Here is a 12,467-nt window from a genome sequence, read left to right as displayed (position 1 = left end):
TTCAACTAGCTCAGTGCCTGGCACTTAATGGGTCTACAGTCTGTAGAAGCCACTGAGGAACTCGCTGCATTTCCACCCGCAGTGCTGGGAACGCAGATAGGCCTGAGTGTGAAGATGGAATGAAGGGGTGGAGAAGTATGGTGCCTGCTCCCCACAGCTGACTTCCTGGCACATCAGGCCTGCCCAGTGTGGGCTGTCGGTAGCAAGGATGCATCGTCACTTCCCTTCAGCTCTGTCTCTGAGCAGTCGTCCCACCAGCCACTGGCTCAGGCCTCCTGCAGTGCATGGCATGCACAGCTTCCTATACCCTCTGGGCTCTGTCTTCCATGGTGGGCCCAGACAAAACCGGCTGTCAGATGTAGGCAGAAAGCAGAAGGCAAGAGGGAGCTACAACTGGCTGTGAGAGGGAGACCCCACCCAGATAACAGGCTTCTTGACTTCTGGTAGTTCCTTCATATCCCTCATGTCTCATCCTTGTAGCTGTCAGGAACTCCTGCCAAGGCCAGCTTTGAGGCTCTGGCCTGCTTGGGGGTTGGGTTAGTTTTTCATTAAGCTTGTAATTATTAAAAAAATAAATAAAAGCACAAGGCAAATGATGCCGTGCTGAGCTGTGCAGGTTCCCTCCCCGTGGCCCACGGGGGCCCCCCTGTCTCCAGTAAAGACGAACATGTTTAGAAAAATAAACAAGGAGGCCTTGATCTTCCAAGGGCCGCATGAACTTGACCCCATCCCCACTCCCAGCACCATTCCATTAGCAGGCTGGCTCTCTCTCCCTTTTAATGAAAGGGAAGACTCACTTTCAGGGCAATTTCAGCCCTGGCCAGGCCTGGGCCCACATCCTAGAGAGGCAGGCCATGGTGACAGACTGTCAGGACAGCTGGTGGCCTTGGAGGTAACAATTTGTCTCAGGATGGAATCCACATCCCTGAATAAAAGGTCTTCATGTTTCCTCAAATTCTCAGAGACCCCTGACCTCCAAAGAGGGGATTATTAGAGGAGAAACAGCTGTGGTTTCCTCCAAATCAGGGGCACCGTAGCAGAAAGTTCTAGAACATTCATTTCCTGGGCCAATGAGACCCTCCCGTGGCACTGAAGATAAATCAGTCATGTGGGGTCCACTGCCTGGCAGTTAGACGATGGCACAATAAAGCAGAATTCATGGCTAGGACATGCTTGGAGGGTGGAGACATCCTCCAAGCAGGTGACTGTCAAGCAAGCAAGTTGCCCAGAGGGAAGAAGGCGTTATGGGCAGCCGGGCACTGGTCCTGTCATAGGCACCTCCACTCCTCTCCTGCATGTCTGGGTTGCTTGTTCCTGGCCCTGTATGTTCCTTAATACACAATTTGTGACTGTACTGACTGGTTCCAATCCATTCATCAAGCCAGAATGTGATGCCACAGGCCTTGCAGGGAGAGTCACAAAAGCCACATGGCCAACCCACTTGTGTTCAACAGAATGCTATTTTCCATGTAAAACACTAATGAAATGATTTTCTGACCTGTGGCTGGCCCATATAAAGGTGTTTTTCCATTGAAGACTAATGAACTGGGGTTTCTAAGATAGCAGACTACAGGCATGTTTACCCCCCATGTAAAAATGAAGTCTTCCCAAAGCAGGAACAAGAGGCAGAAATGCCAGCTCCATATTTTAAGAGCACTAGGGGACAACCCTGAGTTGCAATGTGCAAGAAAGACAAGTGGAGGGAGAAACGGCTTGGGACCACAGCAGAGGGGAAGAAAGCTGAACCCACGTGGCTGGGCTGCATGGCTGCTGCATGTAGGGATAGCTGCTGAGAGAAACCAATTGACTTCCCTGAAAGGCTCAACAACTGGGAGGTACTAGGTGTCGGGGAGATGCTGGTGAGGTGAGCAGAGAGACTGGGCAATTGTCTGGAAGTCTGTATCCAGAGGTGTTGGACCCTCAGGTCCTCAGCCCCCCGACATCCCCACTCACATTGAGACCAGCAAAAAGGAAGCTTATTGTCTGGAGAATGGAGAAAGAAGAGACTTCAAAACCGGGGATACCAGCCCCTTTGCCCATCTTGTTCTAGAATATCCCTGGGCATGGTCGTGCCCAGCAGGTGGGAAATGACATGGTGAACCACTTCTACCACAAAGTTCCACAGGTGCAGCAATGAGGGGAGGGAGAATGCACCACCAGCTTCTTGATCCCCACCCCAACAGATACCCGCCAATAAGCCACTGGCCACACCTGCAGCTTCTGATCAGGTTGGTAATGAAAATGGGCAGCCAGGGATGGCTGGGTATTAAAGAAATTTCCAACATGAGAGATTTTTAAAAAATAGACCAGGAAAATAGAGGGAGAAGATTTCAAATAACAGGATTTAGGAAGAGGAGAAAACTTAAAAATAAATTCTGTCATTAGTATCTGTTGAGACATAAAGGCTATTCTACTCATAAAACATGAACAGGAAGCAATTAAGAAGAAATAAGAAGGAAGTAGACATTAAAATATATGCAGCTGGAATCAATATTGTGAAACAGCAGATCAAGCTACTCTCTTTGATGCCAGTAACTAATAGTGAAGCTCCAGCTGGAGTCCTGGCTATACTGCTTCTGATCCAGTTTCCTGCTAATGCACCTAGGAAGGCAACAGAAGATAGCCGAGTGCTTGGGCCCCTGATATTCATGTGGGAAATCACGATGGAGCTCCTGGCTCCTGGCTTTGGCCTGTCCAGACTTGAGTGTTATAGGCATTTGGAGAGTGAACCATCAGGTGAATATTCTCTCTGTGTTTCTCTCTCTTGCTCCCCCCCCCCTTTATCTCTTGCTCTGCTCTTCAAATAAATAAACCTTTAAAAATATATATACACAATGGCCTGCACAAATGGTCTCAAGTCCCTTCTGTCCCAGTAAGACTGTGATCCTCCCAGCAGGAGATACAAGTTGATTGTGGTTATCTATTGCTAGGTAATAAACCACTCCCTAAAGTGAGTGGGTTAATTTTGTGGGTTAGAGATTCAAGTAGGGCTTTCATCGGGTGATTTTCCTGTTCCTTGTGCTATTAATGGGGACTGTTCCATGTTATTCAGCTGGAGGATGAGCATGTCTGGAGAATTCACAATGATGTCTTGCTGGAGGCCTGTGCTCAGCCAGAGAGTTACTGCGGTGTTTCCATAGGGCCTTTCCATCATGGTCTGTGGTGGTCAGAACTCTTCCTTGGTGACCAGCTTCTGCCAGAATGAGCATTCTCAGAGTACTATGTGGAAGGGACATGGCCTTTCCTGGCCTGGCATCAAAGTTTATGTAGTGTCACTTCTGTTGCATGACTAAGGTTGGTCCAGACTCCAGCCAGGGAAGATGTCACGAATGCCTCTCCTGATGGTGCTGATGTGAAATGACTTGTGGACATGTCTAAAAGCAGCTGTGTTGCAAAAGGATGTGTTCTACCCAACAGGAGACTCAACCAAGAAGAGGGAGATATGTATCTGTTGGCTCTTCCTGGATGACAAAACTCGTTGGCCACTATGGACCTGCCCATGTGGTTGTGCTGCTGCCTTCCCACATCTGCTCGGCTGGTGGTGGGTGGCCTCACTCACATTCCTGGCAGTTGGCTCAGTACCAGCTGGGGCATGGAGATGATTTGACCCCAGGTCTTGCATCCTCTAGCAATCCAGCCTGATTTCATTGCTAGCAAAGGCCCAAAGGCACAAGTTCTTTTTGCAGTTTCTGCTTACATCACCTTTGCTTTTATCCTATTGGCTGAGGCAAATCACATGGGCAAAGTGCAGGGTCACTGTGAGAGGAGCTTGGACACAGACCCAGGCAGGAGAATATTGTCATTTTTTATTCTGTAAATGGTGTGTAATTTGCTATACGGGAGACTGTGGTTGCACCACAGGAGAGAGGGAATTCCTGACAAGCTCTGTAGCCCAGACCTAGAGCAAAACAAGTCCAGATGGACACCGCAGGTCAGGGAGCCCGGGGGAGAATGGTAACAGCCTTAAATCACTGGGCAGCTTTGTCTGTGGGAGATCATGTTGAGGGGTGTTTCTTGGGTCAAATGTTCAAGGAAAGCTAAACAAACCAAAAAAGGCAATTTTTAGTTCAAGAAGAAAGGGCTGGGAGTCACAGAGAAAGGAAATGTTATTACAATGTAGTACTGACTCAGCAGGAAGCAATATTTGCCTAGTCATACTAATGAAAATACAATATGAAATCAACACAATATCAATATTGATTGCATTGGAAGGGGAGGAGAGTGAAATATGGGAATAAAGCATGTATAAAGTGAGATAAAATCCCTCCTCTTTTGTCTTGGGAAGTCAACGAATGATATTGAAAATAGGCCCAACAAAGCTATATATTTGTAGGATTCAGAAATATGGATGCGAATCCTAGAAGATGCAGTTAACCAGTAATGGTTAAATCCTGGAACATATTTGAAGTTTCATGTTGTCACTGAAGGGCTGTGCAGGTGCCAGAGTATTGGCCCACCAATACATGTAGCACTCGTTATTTTAGAGCTACCAAGGGCAGGTGCTATGAGACCTTTCATTGCTCCTGCTGCATAAGCTCCTGGTGTCTCCCCTTTGTCTAAAGGGCCATCATATCCTTAGTACTGTATTGGGGTTCCATCTAGATCGAGTTGAGTCTGTCACCCCTGAGTTCTACATAAAGGGTAACAGGAGGTCTGAGCGAGGGTTTGATTTCAAGGAAACTACAGCTCTGGAGACAGGTGTGGTGGGGGGCCTTGAACCCCTAGTTATCTGAGACATGGAGTACTTCCCCAGGTCCTCAGAGGACCGTGAGGGCCAAAAGGGATCAGGTGACCCAATGGGTCATCAAAGGTTTTAGTTTCATTCTCATCAGTGAACACTACCTCCAATATGCGTATTTACAAAGTAAAACCTATCACTCTAGCAATATCTTATTATATAATATATACCTACTTTTTAAAATGCAAGATCAAATACACAGATAATAGAATATATTATTGCAAATTATAATGTTAGGTAATATATATTAAAAATAGAATTATCAGTTGTTTTTCCCATAATCCAGTTGGGTATACCATGCAGTATAGGAGCTTCACTTTGAAAACTGCTGGAATAGGGGATAGTAGGCACCTAATAAGCATAAGTACTTAAAACACAGTGATTCTTATTGTTAAATAAAGTCTGTTCTTCTGCTCAGTGGAAGTAATGACCAAAGAAAGTTACCCTGACATAATAAATGTGTTGATGGATGTGCCCAGGGGTGAGCTGAGTGTAAAGAGTGCTGCCATAGTCAAGTTCTGAATGGATCATGGATAAGTGACTCCAGAAAGGTCAGTGCAGTTCCCTGCTCCTTGGCTCCCTCACCTGGTAGAGGAAACTAGCAGCCCTGCCAGTAGGACTGAGGGGAGGGGAGGGTGTTGGCTGTGTGAATCTGTTCCATTCCCTGTGTGAATGCTGTTGCATGGTCATTTCCCTTGCTTATCTGTTAAGCGTCAGCCTTCTGCCCCTCCATAGTGTGCTGAGGAATGTGGTGAACTTGAGTGCTTTTGGCTGTAAGTAGCGAATATCCAGTCAAATGTGTCTTAAAGCATAGGGGTTACTATTACATTTAACTCTTTACATTGCTGTGTGCATAAATAAAAGTGCACAATTAAAAAAAAAAAACAGTATTTGGGCATCAGAGTTACAAAGAAGAGGGATACAGACAGAAAGAGCTCTTCCATCTTCTGGTTTACTACTTCATCCAAAGGACCCACATGGGTGGCAGGAGCTCAGGTCCTTCGGCCATCTTCCACTGGGTTCCCAGGCAAGTTAGCAGGAAGCTGGATTGGATACGGAGCAAGTTGGGACTGAAACCAGTGCTCACATGGGGGTACCAACAACTCAGGCGGTGGCTTAACCCTCTGCGCTACAATATACCACAATGCCAGCTCCATTATGCACAAATCTTGAGCTATGTGTCTCAAGGAATGGGTCCGAATGTGGGATATTCTTGACACCCTGTTTGGCTGCCTTCTGCCCATTTCCCAACTGCTTCTTCCCCTCTTCACTGCAGCCCCACCCGGTGTTGTACTGACCAGACTTCTGACAGTATGGATTGGTTTTATTGGCTCTTGAACTCATAGGAAGGAAATCTTGGCATATGTACTCTGCCATATGTAGCCTGATTTTTAACACTCATCCGTTTTGGTTTTTTTTCTTTTTTTACTACTAGGCAGTAAAAACATATCATTTGATCTGTGTAGCATGTCTGACATATCCATATTACATATTCATGTAGTAAAAGGTATGGTATCACAATTTATTTTTCCATCCCCCTTCTCTTCATATATTGGTGGTATTTCTTCTGTTTCACTGTTGTAAAGACAGTGACAGTGAACACCTGTGGACACTGTTTGTTAGTATGGATATCCAGTATGGATGCGTTTGATTTCTTGAAGAAATACTGAAGAGTTACAGTTACCTGGTCCACAGGTCCATTTGTGTTTCGGTTTAACATCGTTGCTCAACAGTTTTCTAAAATGGCTGTGCAGTTTTACGCTTCCCAGGAGTTCTAGGTACTCAACATCCTCACTAACACTTTGTATTGTCAGATTTATGTATGTGTGTGTACGTGTATGTGTATATATATATATATATATATATATATATATATATATATATATATGTATGTATATGTACTTTAGCCGTTCTTGCAGCTGTAAACTGTAACCCAGAGTGATTCAATTTGCATTTCTCTGGTTATAAAGTAAGCACCTTTTCATGTGTTTATTGGCCATTTGAATCTTTCCTCTGTGGTTCATTTTCAAGTTTTGCTCCCACTTTCAGAAATGGAACTCTCTTTGGTATATTTTGTATATGAGGCCTTTATCAGAAAGATATTTTAAATATTTTAAATGTCTTCTCCCTGCACATAGATTGTTTTGTCCTCTGAATGAAGTATTTTGAACCTCAGAATTCTGATTTTCAGTGATGTTCATTTTATCAATTCTTTCTTTTTTGACTGTGTCTTTTTGTGTTCTGTGGCAGATATCTCATAATGGCCAAGATTGTTAAAATATATTCCTATGTTTACTTCTAGAAATGGTTCATGAACCCCAAGGAGGTTTGTATTAGCCCATGGGATGAAAAACCTGTGCCCTGTGGCTCATGCAGAGGCTCAGTATATCACTAAAGCATCATGTTCCCTCATGCCTTCACATGGCTATTTGCTAGTATGTGAAGAGGTTGTTTCCTCCTGGCCACAATATAGTTGCCATGGTTCCAAGCATCACATCCTCACAAGACAAGATCCAGAAACAGGAAGGAAAAAGGGTTACAGGTAGAAAGTAGGAAGACAGACTTTCCCTACGGCCATACTGGTGACAGCTGACTATTCGTGGTAACACAACAGAGGTTGGAAAAGAATCTTCCTTTGCTGGCCTCTGTCCTGGGAGGTGGGCTCTACTGACATGAGCAAAGCAGGGGTAAGGAAAGAGTAATGTCTGTTAGGTGAGCGATCACGTCCATTCCAGAAAGTCAGTAGCTCAGGTAAAGTGACCAGTTGTCCCAATTTACCTGGGAAATGTAACCCAAAGCAGCTGTATCCTGGGTAGACCAAGCTGAGTCTTTCACCCTTCCTCAGGGAGCTCTCACCCGGCCTGCAGTCAAGTGTGGCCATGGCACCATCTCCACCCATCCAGACAGTGTGGAAAAGACCACATAAAGCTTGCCTGCTATTCGGTTTCTCCAAGCTCTGACCTCCCACTACTGGGTCTGTCCTTGCCTGTGTGCCTCAAAATATTTCTGGCCATCATCTCCCATGCACCAAGACACTGTACTAAGACACTGAACAGATCAGATCCTGGTCCTACCCAGAGGACAGGATAAACAGGCAAGCAGGGTGCCTTCAGCATGTACTGTGACAGAGCATAGTGGAGGACAGATGTACCTGGCAGTGCTCTTGTGATGTTCAGGTGTCTGCAGGAGGAGGAGCAGGAGGGATATTGTGGGAACTGTCCTCGCTCTAGTTTCTTCTTAAGGCTGCTGGGGAGCTCCTGCTTGAGAGATTCTATTTTTTCCTTAATGAAATTTTATTCCGCCCTTAATTACACTCCCATGTTTGCCCCTTTTAAGTACACTCCCATGTTTGGGGTGCACCCTTAAGTTAATGCCCTAAGCATTCATCGGGTGTTGGAGGTTATATAGAACCTTACACATCGCTGCCATACACTGCAAGCAGCTGTAAGGAGGGGGCACCCTGCCTATGCTGAGGAAGGTAATCTCCAAGACCAGAGAGAAACATGCAGGACCAGGGAGTGTGCTGCCATTCGGTAAAAGGTGCAATGCTTTGAATGTGGGAGCCACTTCCCGGGAGAAACACAAGGAATAACAACAGCTGCCACTTCCAGGAAGGAGAAATGGGTGGCAGGTAACAAGCAGGGGGAAGAACCCCCCTCCTTTGGGCAATGTGTGTGTGTGTGTGTGTGTGTGAGAGAGAGAGAGAGAGAGAGAGAGAGAGAGAGAGAGAGAGAGAGAGACTTGTTGGAAGAGTAAGTAGGAAGAGGAGTCTACAGGCACTGGCAGTAAAATACTCATTGGCCAGATGGGTTTTCTTATGCAAACTGAGTGTCCTGGTGCACTGTTGAAGACGCAGATGGAAGATGAGAGGGGTCTGTTCGATGTTGTCTCCCCAATGCCTGGAGAGAAAGACTGAGGCCCTCAGAGCAGAAGGCAGAGAGGCCTGGATGGTCCAGGAGGAGCCCACAGGCCTACTGACCCCCAGCTGCCAACTCCACTGTGCAGCTGCATTTGGCGTTCACATCCCTGTATGTTCCTAAACTTAAACCATTGTGTTCTCTCCCCATGTCCCCTCCTACCACACCTCTTAGGGCAGCGATCGCTGCACAGCTCCTCAAGTCCTAGTTAACATGTTCTCATCTTCTCCTCTGGTGCCCGTTTTGCCTTCATCATGGAATTCTAAGGTATTGGTTCAAGGCTCAGGAATTAAGAGCAGACAGAGCAGAGTGTGAATCCTGTTGTCCACTGGGTGTAGTGTGAGGATGGCAGGGTGTCTGGCCCAAGTGGTCTTGGCAGGTGGAAGCTGCTGTTATGGGAAATGAGCAGCCAACCACTCCTATAAACACCTTAGTCAAAGCCCAAGGAAGTCCAAAACAGAGACTCCAGGATCCAGGGCCACCCCTGCTGCTGTGGGATTATTTGAAACGAGCTGTCCCAGACCTGCCACTCTCATTTGTGCTGTCTTGGGCAACCCCCATTGTACTGCATGAAGAGGAAGGGATGTGATGTGGCCTCAACATCACAGTGTGGCTGTGGATTGATTTTATATAATAAATTGCAATTCTCTAACTCATTAGAATACAAGTGATGCATTCTCTGGATATTTGAAATGGACAGGAATAAATCAGTAATGTTGCCCCAAATAAAGAAGGTAAAGAAGTGCATCCAGTTTATGCGTCCAGGTACATAAACTACAAACATTGGAAAGGCTAGTCTAAGGCGATACAGGTCATACCAGCATGGTTGTGACTGCCCCAAAGAGGGTAACAAGCAGAGCCACTTGGTGCTGGCAACAGTCTCTTCATCGAGTGCTGGTTTCTGGGGTGTGGATTTGCAAAATTCTATCAACGTATGCACTTATATGCACACATTTTTAAAAAGTGTTTATGGTTTTTGAACAGTAGAGTGGCAAAGAGGAAGAGACAGAGAAAAAGAGAGAGGAGAGAGATCTTCAGTCCACTGGTTCACTCCTCAAATGGCCACACAACCAAGGTTTGGCCAGATGAAAGCCAGGAACTGGAAACTGCATCCAGGTGTCCTGTGTAAGTGGAAGAAACTCAAGGCCATAATCCTTTGCTTCCTGAGCTTATTATCAGGGGGCTAGATCAGAAACAGAGTAGCTGCATCCCAAAGTGGGATGCGAGCATTGCAAGCAGCAGCTTAATCCAGTGGACCACAATACATGCCCAGTCTGTGCACATTCTAAATGCATTTCAAAAAATATATTGAATAACCAAAAAATATTGAATAAATGCTTAAAATTAACATACCTCTTTGCACAAATCTCCAGTTTGTTCTGTTTGTCAGAAGCTATCACTCGATAATCTGGAGTTTTCTTCCAAGATATGTTTTCCATTTTTATTGATAAGGAATGGATGGATGGGTAAGTCAGTTGGTGAAGTTTCTTCTGGTTTTTTTCCCCTGTAAGTGTTGTGTGGCTGTTCTGTGACTTTCTAATGTATTTTAAGGCTCTGACCTGTCTTTAAGAACACATAAAACAACACAGTGAGGATATAACACAAGTTACTTAATTTGTGTACATTGTTGAATGTTTAGGTCATTTCCAACGTTTGCCATATAGACAGCACTGCATAGAACATTCTCCCCTGGTGTGTTTGAGTGCCGACATGTTTCTGTTGAGTACATAGCTGGGGTGGGGAGAGGCATGGCATTTCTGAACCAATGTATGTGGGTTTAATTCCCATGGTGACACCAGGTTGCTTTCTGAAAATGTTGTACCAAGTTGCATTGTGTCCATCCATCATTCATTCACTCACACTCTTGGTAAGTTGTTGAACACCTACTGTGTGCAGGACAGATTGTTCTAGGTTCTTGGAATTCTGTGTGAACAGCAGACAGTTTTTTAAAATATTTATTTATTTTTATTACAAAGTCAGATATACAGAGAGGAGAGACAGAGGGAAAGATCTTCCGTCCGATGATTCACTCCCCAAGTAACCGCAACAGCCGGTGCTGCGCCGATCCAAAGCCGGGAACCAGGAACCTCTTACGGGTCTCCCATGCGGGTGCAGAGTCCCAAATCTTTTGGGCCATCCTCGATTGCTTTCCCAGGCCACAAGCAGGGAGCTGGATGGGAAGTGGAGCTGCCAGTATTAGAACCGGTGCCCATATGGGATCCTGGTGCGTTCAAAGCCAGGACTTTAGCTGCTAGGCCATGCTGCCAGGCTCCAGGAGACAGTTTTGACCCTCACTGAACCCAAAATGTTGTCATGGAAATGGCCACTAAGTCAAATAGGCCTAAATGCATCATAGGCCATGTAATGTGAGGTGTTAAGTTCAAATAAAGGTGTCTGAGAATACCTATTCCCCATACCTTTACTCCTCGTGCTCATACCCATTCTTTTTGTTTTTGCTAATCTGATCATGACTTCTTCTATTGTGTATTGTGTGTTTATTCCTCTTTGTCCATTTTGTGGTGGAGTATTTTGTCTTTTCCTTATTGATTTGTAGGCGCTCTTGATTTATTATGGATTTTAATCCTCTGACTGGTAAGTGTGTTGCAACAATTGACTCCAGCCTGTTACTTGCCTTTTATCTTTGCCCATGGTATTTCACAAAGTCCTTTTGATGGGGAACCACAAGGAAATTTATTTCAGGCTTTTATTCCAGGGAAAATTGAGTTTCTTCTAGAAGACTGTTTTTGGTGTTTTTTCCCCTGCCTATGAATACTTGTAACCGTGTTTCCTTTCTCTCACTTCAGCTGCCAGAAATCTCAGAACAAACTCTTCTATTCACTTCTAGCAACTGTCTGGAGCTTCAGGGCAGGCACGTGGTAACCTGACTTCATCCTTGGGTTCACTTCTTTCCTGTCCCCACAATTTCGTTATCCCTGTCTTTTGCTAACCTCTGGTTTTATTACATCCATAAGCTGCCTAAACTCATTTCTGCAACAAGGTGGGATGTAAATAAATGACGTTGCTTCCTGCTCCCAGCAGACCTTTGCACAGATCGTGACACTGAGCTCCAACAAGGGGCAGTGACTTGAGCCAGGGCTGCCATGAGTCAGAGGACAAGTTCAGGTTCTTGGTCGGCCAGTGTCTCTCTCCCTGTCTGTTTTGGAAGGAAACAACCTTAATCAGGATTTTTCCAGCTGTGAAGTGCAGTGTATTTGTTGTTAAATAAGCACATCCACAGAAGAAGGGGCTGCAGGCATGGCTTGATCCAAGCATATGGACCGTGTTGATGGAAAGGCCACCCTCCACACCCAGCTTTGCTTTTGTGTCATTGCTTGGTAATAGCACCCTTTCCTGTTTCAGACAGCTCCATTCCATGTGGCAGAGATATGAGGCCAACAGCCCTGGAACCATGTCCGAAAGAGGAAAACGCACTCCACAACCCCAACTCAACTACAGAAATTTTTCTGATTGGCCCCACCTGGAAACTCCTCCCCTTGTGGGTCCAGTACAGGTATTTTGACTGACAGCTCTACCCCAGCTTGTGGAATCAGGGAAGAGTTTCCAGCCAACAGAAGAAAGAAAGGAAAGCATGGTGTTCAAATCTTCTGCAATGACCAGTGCTATTGTCCCCCAGAGCCAAGGAGAGAGGCACCAACCCCGGGATAAAGCTGTCCATAGGCAACTCTTTTCCTTCTCCAGTGGAAATTCATCTCCCCAGCTGCCCTAACCATCTCAGCGCCTTGGGGGCCTCTTCTGCCTTCCCTGCCTTCAGCCACACCGGTGTTGTTTCTTGTCCCCTTGTCACTGGCTCA

General features: G+C 45.7%; 1 long non-coding RNA gene across 1 annotated transcript in view; it reads left to right on the top strand.

Annotated features, from left to right (window-relative positions):
- LOC131482963 (uncharacterized) overlaps positions 1-12,217 on the top strand; it is a 58,502-nt gene extending 46,285 nt beyond the window's left edge. Inside the window, exon 3 of the long non-coding RNA XR_009247440.1 lies at positions 12,016-12,217. This is a non-coding gene — a long non-coding RNA (uncharacterized LOC131482963). The remainder of the gene's footprint in view (positions 1-12,015) is intronic.
- The last annotated feature ends 250 nt before the right edge of the window (positions 12,218-12,467 follow it).

This window comes from Ochotona princeps, chromosome 22 (assembly GCF_030435755.1).
Source record: "Ochotona princeps isolate mOchPri1 chromosome 22, mOchPri1.hap1, whole genome shotgun sequence".
Lineage (NCBI taxonomy): Eukaryota > Metazoa > Chordata > Mammalia > Lagomorpha > Ochotonidae > Ochotona > Ochotona princeps.
The sequence above is the reverse complement of the archived record's forward strand: the minus strand, read 5'-3'. Positions and strand labels throughout refer to the sequence as shown.